At 40.3% G+C, this 15,202-nt stretch overlaps 1 pseudogene; it reads left to right on the plus strand.

Moving 5' to 3' along the window:
• The first annotated feature begins 7,590 nt into the window (after positions 1-7,590).
• LOC126080605 (glycine N-acyltransferase-like) lies at positions 7,591-13,482 on the plus strand (annotated as a pseudogene).
• Positions 13,483-15,202: the final 1,720 nt, after the last annotated feature.

A 15,202-nucleotide genomic window follows, 5' to 3' on the forward strand; every position in this document is an offset into this window, starting at 1 on the left:
TGACTAATTTCGCTCAGCATAATGCCTTCCAGGTTCCTCCATGTTATGAAATGTTTCAGAGATTCGTCACTGTTCTTTATCGATGCGTAGTATTCCATTGTGTGAATATACCACAATTTATTTACCCATTCATCCGTTGATGGACACCTTGGTTGCTTCCAACTTTTTGCTATTGTAAACAGAGCTGCAATAAACATGGGTGTGCATATATCTGTTTGTATGAAGGCTCTTGTATCTCTAGGGTACATTCCGAGGAGTGGGATTTCTGGGTTGTATGGTAGTTCTATTTCTAACTGTTTAAGATAACGCCAGATAGATTTCCGAAGTGGTTGTACCATTTTACATTCCCACCAGCAGTGTGTAAGAGTTCCAATCTCTCCGCAGCCTCTCCAACATTTATTATTTTGTGTTTTTTGGATTAATGCCAGCCTTGCTGGTGCGAGATGGAATCTCATCGTAGTTTTAATTTGCATTTCTCTAATAGCTAATGATCGAGAGCATTTTCTCATGTATCTGTTGGCTGCCTGAATATCTTCTTTAGTGAAGTGTGTGTTCATATCCTTTGCCCACTTCTTGATTGGTTTGTTTGTCTTTTTGTGGTTGAGTTTTGACAGAATCATGTAGATTTTAGAGATCAGGTGCTGGTTGGAGATGTCATAGCTGAAAATTCTTTCCCAATCTGTAGGTGGTCTTTTTACTCTTTTGGAGAAGTCTTTAGATGAGCATAGGTGTTTGATTTTTAGGAGCTCCCAGTTATCGGGTTTCTCTTCATCATTTTTGGTAATGTTTTGTATTCTGTTTATACCTTGTATTAGGGCTCCTAGGGTTGTCCCAATTTTTTCTTCCATGATCTTTATCGTTTTAGTCTTTATGTTTAGGTCTTTGATCCACTTGGAGTTAGTTTTTGTGCATGGTGTGAGGTATGGGTCCTGTTTCATTTTTTTGCAAATGGATATCTAGTTATGCCAGCACCATTTGTTAAAAAGGCTATTTTTTCCCCAGTTAATTGACACTGGTCCTTTGTCAAATATCAGCTGCTCATACGTGGATGGATCTATGTCTGGGTTCTCAATTCTGTTCCATTGGTCTATGTGTCTGTTGTTGTACCAATACCAGGCTGTTTTGACTACTGTGGCTGTATAATAGGTTCTGAAGTCAGGTAAGGTGAGGCCTCCCACTTTCTTCTTCTTTTTCAGTAGTGCTTTGCTTATCTGGGGCTTCTTTCCCTTCCATATGAAATTGGTGATTTGTTTCTCTATCCCCTTAAAATATGACATTGGAATTTGGATCGGAAGTGCGTTAAATGTATAGATGGCTTTTGGTAGAATAGACATTTTTACTATGTTAAGTCTTCCTATCCATGAGCAGGGTATGTTTTTCCACTTAAGCATGTCCTTTTGAATTTCTTGTAGTAGAGCTTTGTAGTTTTCTTTGTATAGGTCTTTTACATCCTTGGTAAGATTTATTCCTAAGTATCTTATCTTCTTGGGGGCTACTGTGAATGGTATTGATTTGGTTATTTCCTCTTCGGTGTTCTTTTTGTTGATGTAGAGGAATCCAAGTGATTTTTGTATGTTTATTTTATAACCTGAGACTCTGCCAAACTCTTCTATTAGTTTCAGTAGTTTTCTGGAGGATTCCTTAGGGTTTTCTGTGTATATAATCATGTCATCTGCAAATAGTGATAACTTTACTTCTCCCTTGCCAATCCGGATACCTTTTATTTCTTTGTCTAGCCTAATTGCCCTGGCTAAGACTTCCAACACGATGTTGAATAAGAGCAGTGATAAAGGGCATCCTTGTCTGGTTCCCGTTCTCAAGGGAAATGCTTTCAGGTTCTCTCCATTTAGAGTGATATTGGCTGTTGGCTTTGCATAGATGCCCTTTATTATGTTGAGGAATTTTCCTTCAATTCCTATTTTGGTAAGAGTTTTTATCATGAATGGGTGTTGGACTTTGTCAAATGCCTTTTCTGCATCAATTGATAAGATCATGTGGTTTTTGTCTTTTGTTTTATTTGTGTGATGGATTACATTAATGGTTTTTCTGATATTAAACCAGCCTTGCATACCTGGTATAAATCCCACTTGATCAGGGTGAATTATTTTTTTGATGTGTTGTTGAATTCTATTGGCTAGAATTTTGTTGAGGATTTTTGCATCTATGTTCATGAGGGATATAGGTCTATAATTTTATTTTTTTGTAATGTCTTTACCTGGTTTTGGTATCAGGGAGATGGTGGCTTCATAGAATGAATTGGGTAGTATTCCGTCATTTTCTATGCTTTGGAATACCTTTAGTAGTAGTGGTGTTAACTCTTCTCTGAAAGTTTGGTAGAACTCTGCAGTGAAGCCGTCCGGGCCAGGGCTTTTTTTTGTTAGGAGTTTTTTGATTACCGTTTCAATCTCTTTTTTTGTTATGGGTCTATTTAGTTGTTCTACTTCTGAATGTGTTAGTTTAGGTAGGTAGTGTTTTTCCAGGAATTCATCCATTTCTTCTAGGTTTTCAAATTTGTTAGAGTACAATTTTTCATAATAATCTGAAATGATTCTTTTAATTTCATTTGGTTCTGTTGTGATGTGGTCCTTCTCATTTCTTATTCTGGTTATTTGTTTCCTTTCCTGTATTTCTTTAGTCAGTCTAGCCAATGGTTTATCAATTTTGTTAATTTTTTCAAAGAACCAGCTTTTGGCTTTGTTAATTCTTTCAATTGTTTTTCTGTTCTCTAAATCATTTAGTTCAGCTCTAATTTTTATTTTTTGTTTTCTTCTGGTGCCTGATGGATTCTTTCGTTGCTCACTTTCTATTTGTTCAAGTTGTCGGGACAGTTCTCTGATTTTGGCTCTTTCTTCTTTTTGTATGTGTGCATTTATTGATATAAATTGGCCTCTGAGCACTGCTTTTGCTGTGTCCCAGAGGTTTTGATAGGAAGTATTTTCATTCTCGTTGCTTTCTATGAATTTCCTTATTCCCTCCTAATGTCTTCTGTAACCCAGTCTTTTTTCAGGAGGGTATTGTTCATTTTCCGGACCAGGGCTTTTTTTTGTTGGGAGTTTTTTGATTACCTTTTCAATCTCTTCTTTTGTTATGAGTCTATTTAGTTGTTCTACCTCTGTTTGTGTTAATTTAGGTAGGTAGTGGGTTTCTAGGGATTCATCCATTTCTTCTAGGTTTTCAAATTTGTTTGAGTATAGTTTTTCATAGTAATTTGATATGATTCTTTTAATTTCAGTTGTGTCTGTTGTAATATTGCCCATCTCATTTCTTATTTGGGTTATTTGCTTCCTCTCCTGTTTTTGTTTTGTCAGTTTGGCCACTGGTTTATCAATTTTGTTGAGTTTTTCAAAAATCCAGCTTTTGGTCTTGTTAATTCTTTCAATTGTTTTTCAGTTTTCTATTTCATTTAGTTGAGCTCTAATTTTTATTATTTGTTTTCTTCTGGTGCCTGTGGGTTTCTTTTGTTGCTCTCTTTCTGTTTATTCAAGTTGTAGGGATAGTTCTTTGATTTTGGCCTTTTCTTCTTTTTGGGTGTGTGCATTTATTGATATAAATTGACCTCTGAGCACCACTTTTGCTGTGTCCCAAAGGTTCTGATAAGAAGTGTTTTCATTCCTATCGGATTCTATGAATTTTCTTTATTCCATCCTTAATGTCTTCTATAATCCAGTTTTTTGTTTTGTTTTGTTTTGTTTTGAGCAGGGTATTGTTCAGTTTCTGAGTGTTTGATTTCTCTTCCCTGCTTTTCCTGTTATTGATTTCCACTTTCATGGCCTTATGGTCAGAGAAGATATTTTGTAATATTTCAATGTTTTGGATTCTGCTAAGCCTTGCTTTATGACCTAATATGTGGTCTATTCTAAAGAATGTTCCATGCACACTAAAAAAGAAAGTATAGTTGGTTGCTGTTGGGTGGAGTGTTCTGTATATGTCTACGAGGTCAAGTTGGTTGATTGTGGCATTTAGATCTTCCGTGTCTTTATTAAGCTTCTTTCTGGATGTCTTCTCCTTCACCGAAAGTGGTGTGGTGAAGTCTCCTACTATTATTGTGGAGCTATCTCACTTTCCAATGCTGATACAGTTTGTTTTATGTATCTTGCAGCCCTGTCATTGGGTGCATAAATATTTAAAATGGTTATATCTTCTTCGTGTATTGTCCCTTTAATCATTATATAGTGTCCTTCCTTATCCTTTCTGAGGGATTTAACTTTAAAGTCTATTTTGTCAGAAATTAAGATTGCCACTCCTGCTCTTTTTTGATTGTTGTTTGCTTAATTTATTTTTTTCTATCCTTTGAGTTTTAGTTTGTTTGTGTCTCTAAGTCTAAGGTGTGTCTCTTGTGGGCAGCACATAGACAGATCTTATTTTTTAATCCATTCTGCCACCCTCTGTCTCTTTATTGGTGCATTTAGTCCATTTACCTTTAGGGTAATTATGGATAGATATGAATTTAGTGCTATCATTTTGATGTCTTTTTTTGTGTGTTGACAGCTTTTTTTCCACTTGATTTCATGTGCTTAGAAGGTTTTCTTTGTATATTGTCCTTTCCTCATATTTGTTGTTGTTGATTTTGTTTCTGTGGAGTCTGTATTTTTCCCATGTATTTTATTTTGATGAGCAAGACAGTTTGTCTCCTTTGTGGTTACCTTATTATCTACCCCTATATTTCTAAATTTATACCTAACTTTTATTTCTTTGTATCGCCGTATCTTTCTCTCCATATGGAAGGTGTATGGTTACACTTCTTAGTCCCTCTTTATTATTTTAATGTTGTCTTCTTTTATATAATAACATCGCCGTTAGCCTGTTGGGTTTTTTTTGGGGGGGGGGGATTTCCCTGTCTTGGTTGACTTCTGGTTGCTCTGCCCAGTGTTCTAGCCTTGGGTCGATACCTGATATTATTGATTTTCTAACCAAATAACTCCATTTAGTATTTCTTGTAGTTTTGGTTTGGTTTTTATGAATTCCCTCAACTTGTGTTTATCTGGAAATATCTTAATTTCACCTTCATATTTAAGAGACAGTTTTGATGGATATATGATTCTTGGCAGGCAATTTTTTTCCTTCAATTTTTTAAATATGTCATCCCATTGCCTTCTTACCTGCATGGTTTCTGCTGAGCAGTCCGAGGTTATTCTTCTTGGCTCTCCCTTGTAGGTGACTTTTCTTTTATCCCTCACTGCTCTTATAATTGTCTCTTTATTTTTGGTTTTGACAAGCTTGATTATAATATGTCTTAGTGACTTTCTTATGTGGCGTTCGATGAGCATCTTGGATAGATATCTTCTCATCTTTCAAACTGTCAGGGAAGTTTTCTGCCAACAAATCCTCAACAATTTTCTCTGTATTTTCTGTTATCCCTCCCTGTTCTGATACTCCAATCACTTGTAGGTTATTTCTCTTGATAGAGTCCCACATGATTCTTAAGTTTTCTTCATGTTTTTAAATTCTTTTATCTTATTTTTCTTCTAACTTATTAGTGCCAAGTGATTTATCTTCGAGTTCAGAAATTCTAGCCTCTACTTGCTCGATTCTGCTCCTCTGACTTTCTATTGAGTTATCTAATTCTGTAGTTTTATTGTTAGTCTTCTGAATTTCTGATTGCTGTCTATGAATTTTTTCAGCTTATTAAACTTTTCATTATGTTCCTGAATAATCTTTCTGATTTCTTCAGTTGCTTTATCTGTGTGTTCCTTGGCTTGTTGTGCGTATTGCTCATTTCCTTCCTGATGTCTTGAAGGGTTCTGTATATTAAACTTTTGTATTCTGCATCTGGTAATTCCAGAAATGCACTTTCATCTAAAAGATCCTTGGGTTCTTTGTTTTGAGAGCCTTTTGAGGTGATCATGGCCTGTTTCTTTATGTGACTTGATGTTGACTGTTGTCTCTGAGCCATCTATAAGTTATTGTATTAGTTTATGCTTGCTTACTGTGTTGTAGCTGTTTGCTTTGTTTTGTTTTGGTATACCCCTGTGGGTGCTTGAGTGAGCTAGTTTGATTATTTTCACCTTTGGAGCTCTGGTGTCCTGTCCCCAGCTGGCTAGAGCTGTTATCAGGTATATCAGTCCAGGAGTCCATTCAGTTTTCTCGTATGAAATTCAGCTCAGGTTTCCAGGTAGCTGATATCAAGTGTGTGGTACAGGCTCTGTCCTACAGTCTTAGAGGGGCAGGGGTGATTGGTATATATACCTGTAACTGATTGCAGCAGGGGGTCACGCTCTGAACAAGGCAGGGGGCTGAGAACCGACTCCCAAGTGTCTCTGAGGAAAACACGTCTCTGTTCCCTAGAGCGTGCTGGTGGGTGGGCTCTGCAGAGGGACCATGGGCACCCAAAGTTTTTGTTGTAAGGACTGGGAGATACCAGTTATCCCTGGACGCCTATCGCAGGTGGCTGGGTGACCCAAGTGGAGCCACCAGTCCTTAGGTCCCTGTTGTGGGTAGGTGAGGACCTTGTTTAATAGGCAAAGCAATGTCAAACATCAAACACCCACCTTTCCACCGCACCGCTGAAATGGTTGGAGTTTGCCAGCAAGGGCCTATTCTCCCGAAATAGGCTCACATAGGTCCATGCAGAAGGGAAAGGTGCTCAAGATCCACGGACAGTTTATGCCTGGACAGGAGACTGAGCTCACCCAGTTAACGGAGGTAGCAAATTATCTTTTCCCCCCAGTTGCAAATTTTTTCCTTCCCCAAGGCCGGGAGGACAGCTCCAGGTGCTCACCAGGGTCTCTCTCAGGCCCAGGGATTCAGCCGCTGAGGCTGGCTTTGGGATGGGGGTGGGAGAGTGTGGCAAAATATGCGCAAGTACTTAGCTTTTGCCCAGAGCGCAGTTCTCCTCAGGTTCCGGAGGTGTGAGTGGGCTGTGTGGCTGGCTGCTTCTCACTGAGGGAACTGTAGCCAAACGCTAGGACCAGCCCGCCACCACTGCCGCCACCGCTCCAGGAATGGTGCCTGAGGGCTCGCCGCGATTCAGGTCCGGCAACTCCTCTCCGCTTCTGAACGGTCTCTTCCTTCCCCTGCCCCTCAGTTCTTTGTGGAAGCTTGCCTTTGATGCTCAGGGCTCCCAGCTTGTCACAAATATACTTGTTTCACTTGTTTTTTTTTGGTCTTTGTTGTAAAGAGGGCTCGACGGAAGCTTCTGTCTGTTCCGCCATCTTGGCTCCACCTCAAGAGTGGTGGTTTTTAAATGATTGTTTTTATTGGTATGACTATTTCACTTTATGTGTAATTCTTATGGGAACACTGGTGGCGTAGTGGTTAAGTGCTATGGCTGCTAACCAAGAGGTCAGCATTTCGAATCCACCAGGTGCTCCTTGGAAACTCTATGGGGCAGTTCTACTCTGTTCTATAGGGTCACTATGATCGACGGCGGTGGGTTTGGTTTATAATTCTCATAATTTGATGGAGGAAGTTCTTTTCATTTGGGGTAAAAGTGTAGAACATAATGATTATTTGGTTTAGATGCCCTGTTTGGCTTCTTCTACCACACATTTTCTTGGTTTCATAGAAATAATCATTGTTGTGATCAAACACAAGGCACCTTGCCATCCCATCCTAACATGCCAACTCTCTTACTTTCTTGGGATGCTGCAGGTTTATGGGACCGTCTTCCATATGAACCAAGGAAACCCATTCAAGTTAAAGGCCCTGGTGGACAAGTGGCCAGATTTTAATACAGTGGTTGTCCGCCCTCAGAACAGGTAAGTCACCAGATGTAGAATGAGTATGCTTTTATGTCTCTATTTGCTGTGTGCCTATCATGTGACTGGCAATAGGGTAGACCCTGAGGGTCCACAAATAAACCATGGTGATGGGGAATAAGTTCCTGTCCTCAAGAAGTTCATACACTAGAGGAGAAGATAAACAAATAAATTACAACACGATGTGAGATATGCAACAACAGAAGATGTACAAGATACAGAACTAGTCCATACAAGGGAAAGATTAGTCTAAAGGACTAATGGACCACATCTACCACAGCCTCCACCAGACTGAGTCAAGTTCAACTAGATGGTGCCTGGCTACCACCACTGACTGCTCTGACAGGGATCACAATAGAGGGCCCCAGATAGAGCTGGAGAAAAATGTAGAACAAAATTCTTAATCAAAAAGAAAGACCAGACTTGCTGGCCTGACAGAGACTGGAGAAACTCTGAGACTATGGCTCCTGACACCCTTTCAGCTCAGTAATGAGGTCACTGCCGAGGTTCATCCTTCAGCCAAAGATTGAACAGATCCATGGAACAAAACAAGATTAAAGGGGTGCACCAGCCCTGGGGTAGGTCTTGAAGGCAGCAGGGAACAAGAAAGCTGGTAATAATGCTGGGTTGAGAAGGGAGGGTGTTGACAAGTTGTGGAGTTGTTAACAAATGTCATAGAACGATATGTACTGTTTGAAGAGAAACCAGTTTGTTCTGCAAATCTTTATCTAAAAAAAAAGGAACTATTCTAGGCAAAAGCTGATTAAAACTAGATGTGGTGAAGGTTACAGGAGAGGGTTAGAGATACTTCTTGGTGGAGGTTTCATCTGAACTTGACTATGTAAATAAATGTATTTTTGTCAGACTGAGAAGGAAAAGAGTGTTCTAACCAAAGACAGTAGAAAGAGCAGACAGGAAGGTGTGAAACTGCACAGTGAGTTAGGGGGACAATAAAGAGCAAAATTATAGCACTAGAATTTCCATATATGTTTTGGGTAAATGTTTTAAAAAAGTAGTGAAGCCAAATTTTTAATATATTTCAAAGATGAAAATTCTTATGCTTATTTTAAAATATCTTGTGAAAATATAAATTTATAAAAATATTAATGTGATGTTTCTGCTACAAGCACTCATTGGCTGAAGGGTGAACCTCAGGAGTGACTTCAGTACTGAGTTAAAAGTGTGTCTGGGGGCAATATCCTCAGGGTTTCCCCAGTAGAGTCATGCCAGTAAGTCTGGTCTTTTTTTTTTTTTTTTTTTTTTGAGTTAGAATTTTGTCCTACATTTTTCTCCAGCTCTGCCTGGGACCCTCTATTGTGATCCCTGTCAGAACAGTTGGTGGTGATAGCTGGTTACCATCTAATTGTGCGGAACACAGCCTGGTGGAAATCCTGGTACCGTAGTGGTTACGAGCTACGATTGGTAACCAAAAATTTGGCAGTTTGAATCCACCAGGCACTCCTTGGAAACCCAATGGGGCAGTTCTACTCTGCCCTATAGAGTCACTATGGGCCAGAATCGACTCAAAGGCAACACTTTTTTTTTTTTTTTCAGTCTTGCAGAGGCTGTGGCAGTTGTGGTCCATTAGTCCTATGGACTGATCTTTCCCTTGTGTCTTCGGTTTTCTTCATTCTACCTTGCTCCAGATGGACTAGTGGAGTATCTTAGATCTCCACTCACACGCTTCTAAGATCCCATGTGCTATTCACCAAAAGGGAATACAGATTATTTTCTATATAAACTATGTCAATTGAGCTAGATGTCCCCTGAGAACCATCATAAATTTAATACCTGAATCACTGATCTTTTTTTTTAAATTGTGCTTTAGGTGAAACTTTACAGCTGAAGTTAGTTTCTCATACAAAAATTTATACATACATTGTTATGTACTCCTAGTTGCTATTCCTTTAATGTGACTGTACATTCCTGCTTTCAACCCCAGATTTCCAGTGTCCATTCAACCAGCTCCTATCCCTTTCTGTCTTCTCATCTCACCTCTGGATAGGAGCTGCCCATTAAGCCTCTTGTATCTACTTGAACTAAGAAGCACACTCTTCATGAGTATCACTTTATGTCTTATAGTCCAGTCTATTCTTTGTCTGAAGAGTTGGCTTTGGGCATGGTTTTAGTTCTGGGATATCACAGAGTCCAGGAGCCATGTATTCTGTGGTTCCTCCAGTCTTAGTCAGACCATTAAGTCTGTTCTTTTTACTAGAATTTAAGTTCTGCACCCCATTTTTCTCCTGCTCTGTCAGCGACTCTCTGTTTTGTTCCCTGCCAGGGAGGTCATGGATGGTAGCCAGGCACCATCTAGTTCTTCTGGTCTCAGGCTGATGGAGTCTCTGGTTTATGTGGCCCCTTTTGTCTCTTGGGCTAATATTTCCTTGTGTCTTTGGTGCTTTTCATTCTGCTTTGCTCCAGGTGTGTTGGGAACAATTGATGCAGAATCTCTGATCTTGATCTCATGATTTAAGTGATTCAGAAATAATGGTAATGCACTCCTACAAATATCAAATACTTTAGTACTTAAAATTATCACAGTGTACTGAAATTCCAAAAACCAGCATTGCAATAGTAAAATAGAATGAATTTGATTTATTTCCCTTTCCAACACAAACAGGAGATGACAGATGATCTTGATCACTACACCAATACTTACCAAATCTACTCCAAGGATCCCAAGAACTGACTGAAATTCCTCGACCCACCAGAAGTCATCAACTGGAAACAACATTTGCAGATCCAGAGTAAGAGGCCTGGGATGTGTGCTGATTCATTTCTTTGTGCAGAGCAAGTTTCCCCTATGACTTATACCTCCTTACAAGTTCCAGACTCTCAGTCTGCTGTTTTCTTTTCTTTTTTTTTTTTTAAACTCATCTACAACTACATCTATAAACAAAAAAGAAAAACCTCAAAGCTAGTAAAGAATAGGTTTCACATACCAGTTGCCATAAAATCGACTCCATTTCAAGGCAACTCTAGGCATGTCGGAGTACAACTGTGTTCCGTGAGATTTTCAACGGCTGATTTTTTGGAAGTAGATTGTCCCATCTTTCTTCTGAGGCACCTCTGGGTGGACTGGAACCTCCAAGGTTTCCGTTAACAGCTGAGTGTATTAAACATTTGCACCACCCACGGACTCCTGGTTTCATATAAAGAACCATAATATAATTTTTTGGTTAGCATCCAAGCTTCTTATCTAAAACACAGGAGCACTGAAAACCTGAAATTGAATCTTTTTTTTAAATAATTTATTTTATTTTGTTGTTGTTTTTGAGAATATACACTGCTGAACTTACACCAATTCAACAGTTTCTACATGTACCAATTCAGTGACATTGATTACCTTTTTGAGTTGTGCAACCATTCTCACCCTCCTTTTCCAAGTTGTTCCTCCCCCATTAACATGAAATTACTGCCCCCTAAGTTTGCTATCTAATCTTTCAAGTTGCTGTTGTCAGTTTGATCCCATATAAAAAAAAAAAAGAGCACAAAGTAGACATTTTTACCAGTTAAGCTAAACTATCATTTCATTTTAAGAAAACTTCGGTGAATAGAAATCTTCAGTGGAAAGAGCTTAGCACAATACCTGAATGCATCAGTTAGCTTTTCCTGCATAGAAAAACCACCCTAAAAGTTAAATCAACAATCGCTGCTCAGCTCATAATTTTGCAAATCAGCATTTCGGCTAGGCTTTGCAAGGCAGGTTTTCTGCTGGTATTCCTTGGTTTACTCATGCAGCTGTGGTCAGGTGGTGGGTGGACTACGGGCTGGCTGCTACAGTGTGACCTCACTCACATGTCTGAATGATGGTTCTGGCTGTCAGTTAGTGCCAGCTCTTGGCTGTGGTGACAAGGTGATAAGGCCATGTGCAGGCTAGGGTATGTTAGTTCTCAGGTAGCCTAGTATGGGCCTACTCATATGGTGTTAGATTCAGGGTAACTGGGAGTAGAAAAGAGAGAGCAAGCTCCAACACACAAGCACTTTTAAGCCTCTCCAAACACCAAATTTACTTTTGTCCCATTGGTGAAAGAAAGTCACATGGCCACAGTAAACCTCATTGCATTAGGGGACTATCCCAGGAAAAGGATAGCAGGCTGTTTGGAGAAATTGTGGGTTATTACTGCAACAATTTGCCGTTTTGAGAACAGAGTAATTGCTCAAAAATGTTGGCTACTTTTTCTTTATAACTCACCACTTTTAATTACCAAAACTGCGTGGTTATGCAGCCTGGAAAACTTGGCTCTGTTCTTGGTGCTGCCAAATCAATCCCTGGGCATGTTTCCACTTGTGTAAAACAAGGAAAGTTGCACAAATGCTTAATACATAACACTAAGGTCACACAGCAGCAGCACCAACCCCAGAACCAAGGTTTTCTGAATTCAAATTCCAGACACTTCTTACTGCACTGGAAAGCTTCCCCCTAGAATTACATCTCTCCTTATAATCCTACCCAGGTTCACAGTCCAGCCTGAATGAGGTGATACAAAGTCTTGCAGCCACTAAATCATTCGAGGTCCAGCACACACAATGCATCCTCTCCATGGAGCATGAGACACTAAGGAAACTACTTCCTTCTCTGCTGGATACAAAGAACTTATCACCCGTGATTGGCAGACCCAAGGCAATCTGAGTGTGATAAAAGTTACTCTGCACTACACATATCTCTCACTACTGAAGTAGTCCCCCAGCTTCTTTCCCTGCTTTCTACTTCAAGGCTATCAAATCAGTCTACCTCTTCAACCTGTCTTGTCCTTCCTGCTCATTCCCTCCAACAACACGAGCCCTTTTCTGTTTTTCTGTTATCACACGCTCATCCATACTGCAGGACTTTGCACTTGCTATTTCCTCTGCCTACTCTGTCTCTCAAGACAATAGAGGTAAGAGGAAATGTAAAACTTTATAAAACCTGTTGCCGTCAAGTGGATTCCAACTCATGGCGACCCCATGTGTTACACAGTAGAATTGTACTCCACCAGGTTTTCTTGGCTTTAATCTTTACGAAACCAGATTGCCAGGCCTTTGTTCTCTGATGCCCTGGAGTGGGTTCGAATTGCCAGCCTTTAGGTTAATAGTCAAGCATAAACCATTTGTCACCCAGGGACCATAAAACTTCGAGTTGCTTTTGTTCTTATTCTTTGCTGCTGGGTCGATTCTGACTCATAACGACCCCAGGTGACAGAGGAGAACTGCCCCAGAGGGTTTTCTTGGCTGTAATCCTTATGTAAGCAGATCACCAAGTCTTTTTCCTGAATCGCTGTTGAGTAAATTTGAACTACCGATCATTTGGTTAGCAGCTGAGTGCACCACCAGGGCTCCTTATAAAACTTCATACTCATGAGCTTTTCTTTTCCCTTGGCTTCTCCATAGCAACCAAGAGCTGTTTAAGCCCTCATCCCTGGATGTCACCCATGCTGCTTTAGTGAATAAATTTTGGCTCTTCGGTGGCAACGAGAGGAGCCAGAGACTTATTGAGCGCTGTATCCGGACCTTCCCTACCTATTGTCTGCTAGGGCCAGAGGGGACCCCGGTGTCCTGGGCCTTGAGGGATCAGACTGGAGAGACGAGGATGGTAGGTGCTGTACCTGAGTACCGGAATCAAGGCCTTACCCACCATGTTGTCTATCACTATGCCCAGGTTCTGCTCAAACTTAGTTTGCCCACCTATTTTCACACAGACAAGAGCAACAAAGCTGTACAGGAGTTGAGTCACAAGCTGAACCATAGAATCATGCCCTGTACCTGGAACCAGGGGAACTGTGTTCCTCTGTGTTGCTGTACCTGAACATAGATATTGTTGGGGAGTGGGGCTAGGCATGTGGCTGGAGGAGCAGAAGGGCAGGTGGAGGAAAAGAACAAATTGTAACCACTGGTAAAGGAGTGAGAGCAGTTTGGGCTCTGGGAAAGCAGAAATGCATAGCGAACAGAACAGCCAAGGTTCCTGCCCTCAAAGAGTTCAGGGACGTCCATTTGGTTCCTCAGTAGGAAGCAGGCTCAGCATTCCTTCGGTGGCCTTCCTGTTGTTTAGCTCCCCACATTTCCAGGACTACTGCAATATTCTTCCATCAGCAGCATCCCTGGCCACGACCCACTAGATGCCAGTTGCATCCTCCTCCCAGAGTTGACAACCAAAAATATCTCCACCAATTCCCATATGTCCCCTGGAGGCAAAATAGCCCCTGGTTGAGAACTGCCTGTTTAGAGTTTTGGTTCTCAAACTTGAGCCTGCATCAAATTCATTTGCAGGTTTCTTAAAAACACAGATTGCTGGGCCCCATCCCCAGATTTTCTGCTTTAGTTGATATGGAGTAGGGCCCGCGAATTTGTATTTCTAACAAGTTCGCAAAGGATCCCGATATTACTGGTCCAGAGACATCCTTTGAGAACCACTGGTGTAGAGAAATAATAGAGTGTATGTTATTCCCTAGGATTGTAGATGGAAATTCACTTCCCACTCTAGTTAAGCATATTGATGATACTTCTGTAGTTATAACGGAAACTTATGTTCCAATTGATTTTTCATATTATTTCGTAGAAACACCTTAAAATTTCTATAACTTTATCATTTTGGTGGTGGCAAAATATTTAATCACACTGATATAGTATCATTTACTTTCCTTGTTAGTGAACACTGAAATTTATTTTCTGTCATTTTTCCCCTTCTTTTTTCTTCATTTTTCTCTTTCCTTCCTTCCTTTCTCCCTTTCTTCTTCTCTCCCTCCCTCCTTTCCTTCCTCCCTCCCTTCTGGCCTTCCTTCTTCATTTTTTCCTTCATTATTCTTTTTCTTAAACTTATTTTCTTGTGGAGAATTCCCAAATCTGGAAATGGCAAGATACAAGAGGGCCCACATTCTCGTAACTCTTGATTTAGGTTTCTCCATGCTGGCAGCACCAATGTCAATCTGCTAAATTCTCCATAATTTTCCTCATTTCAACAACAACAAAAAATATTAATTGATCACTTAGAATGTGTCAGGCACTGTTCTATGCATTTGGGATATAGCAATGAATAAAGATCCTTTGAGAAATTTTTGAGCTATGATCATTTATTGACACATTTTATTCTACCTTCATGTTATTTTTATTATAAAGCACTAGAATGATGTAACAATTCTTGCTGGGAGGGAGGCCTGCCTTTACGATTCCCATCCAGACCACCTAAGGAGCCCTGTTGGCACAGTGGTTACAGTGATCGACTGCTAACCAAAGGGTTGGCAGTTTGAAACCACAAGCTGCTCCACAGGAGAAAGTTGTGGCAGTCTGCTTCCACCGAGATTTACAGCCTTGGAAACCCTATGGGGATGCTATAAGTCGGAATCGACTTGATGGCAGTGAGTTTTGGTTTCCAGGCTACCTAACCTAAAGCCTTGGGCTCAGAGTATTCTTTGATAAGGAGGCTGGGAACTGGGCCTCATTTCTCTCTTCCAGTTTCTTCTTGACAGAGAAGTCTTCCTCCCTATACTGAGCTCACAGTAACTTTCTCTGTCTCCATGACTATGTGTAAC

The sequence above is a fragment of the Elephas maximus genome, chromosome 7 (genome assembly GCF_024166365.1).
Source record: "Elephas maximus indicus isolate mEleMax1 chromosome 7, mEleMax1 primary haplotype, whole genome shotgun sequence".
NCBI lineage: Eukaryota > Metazoa > Chordata > Mammalia > Proboscidea > Elephantidae > Elephas > Elephas maximus.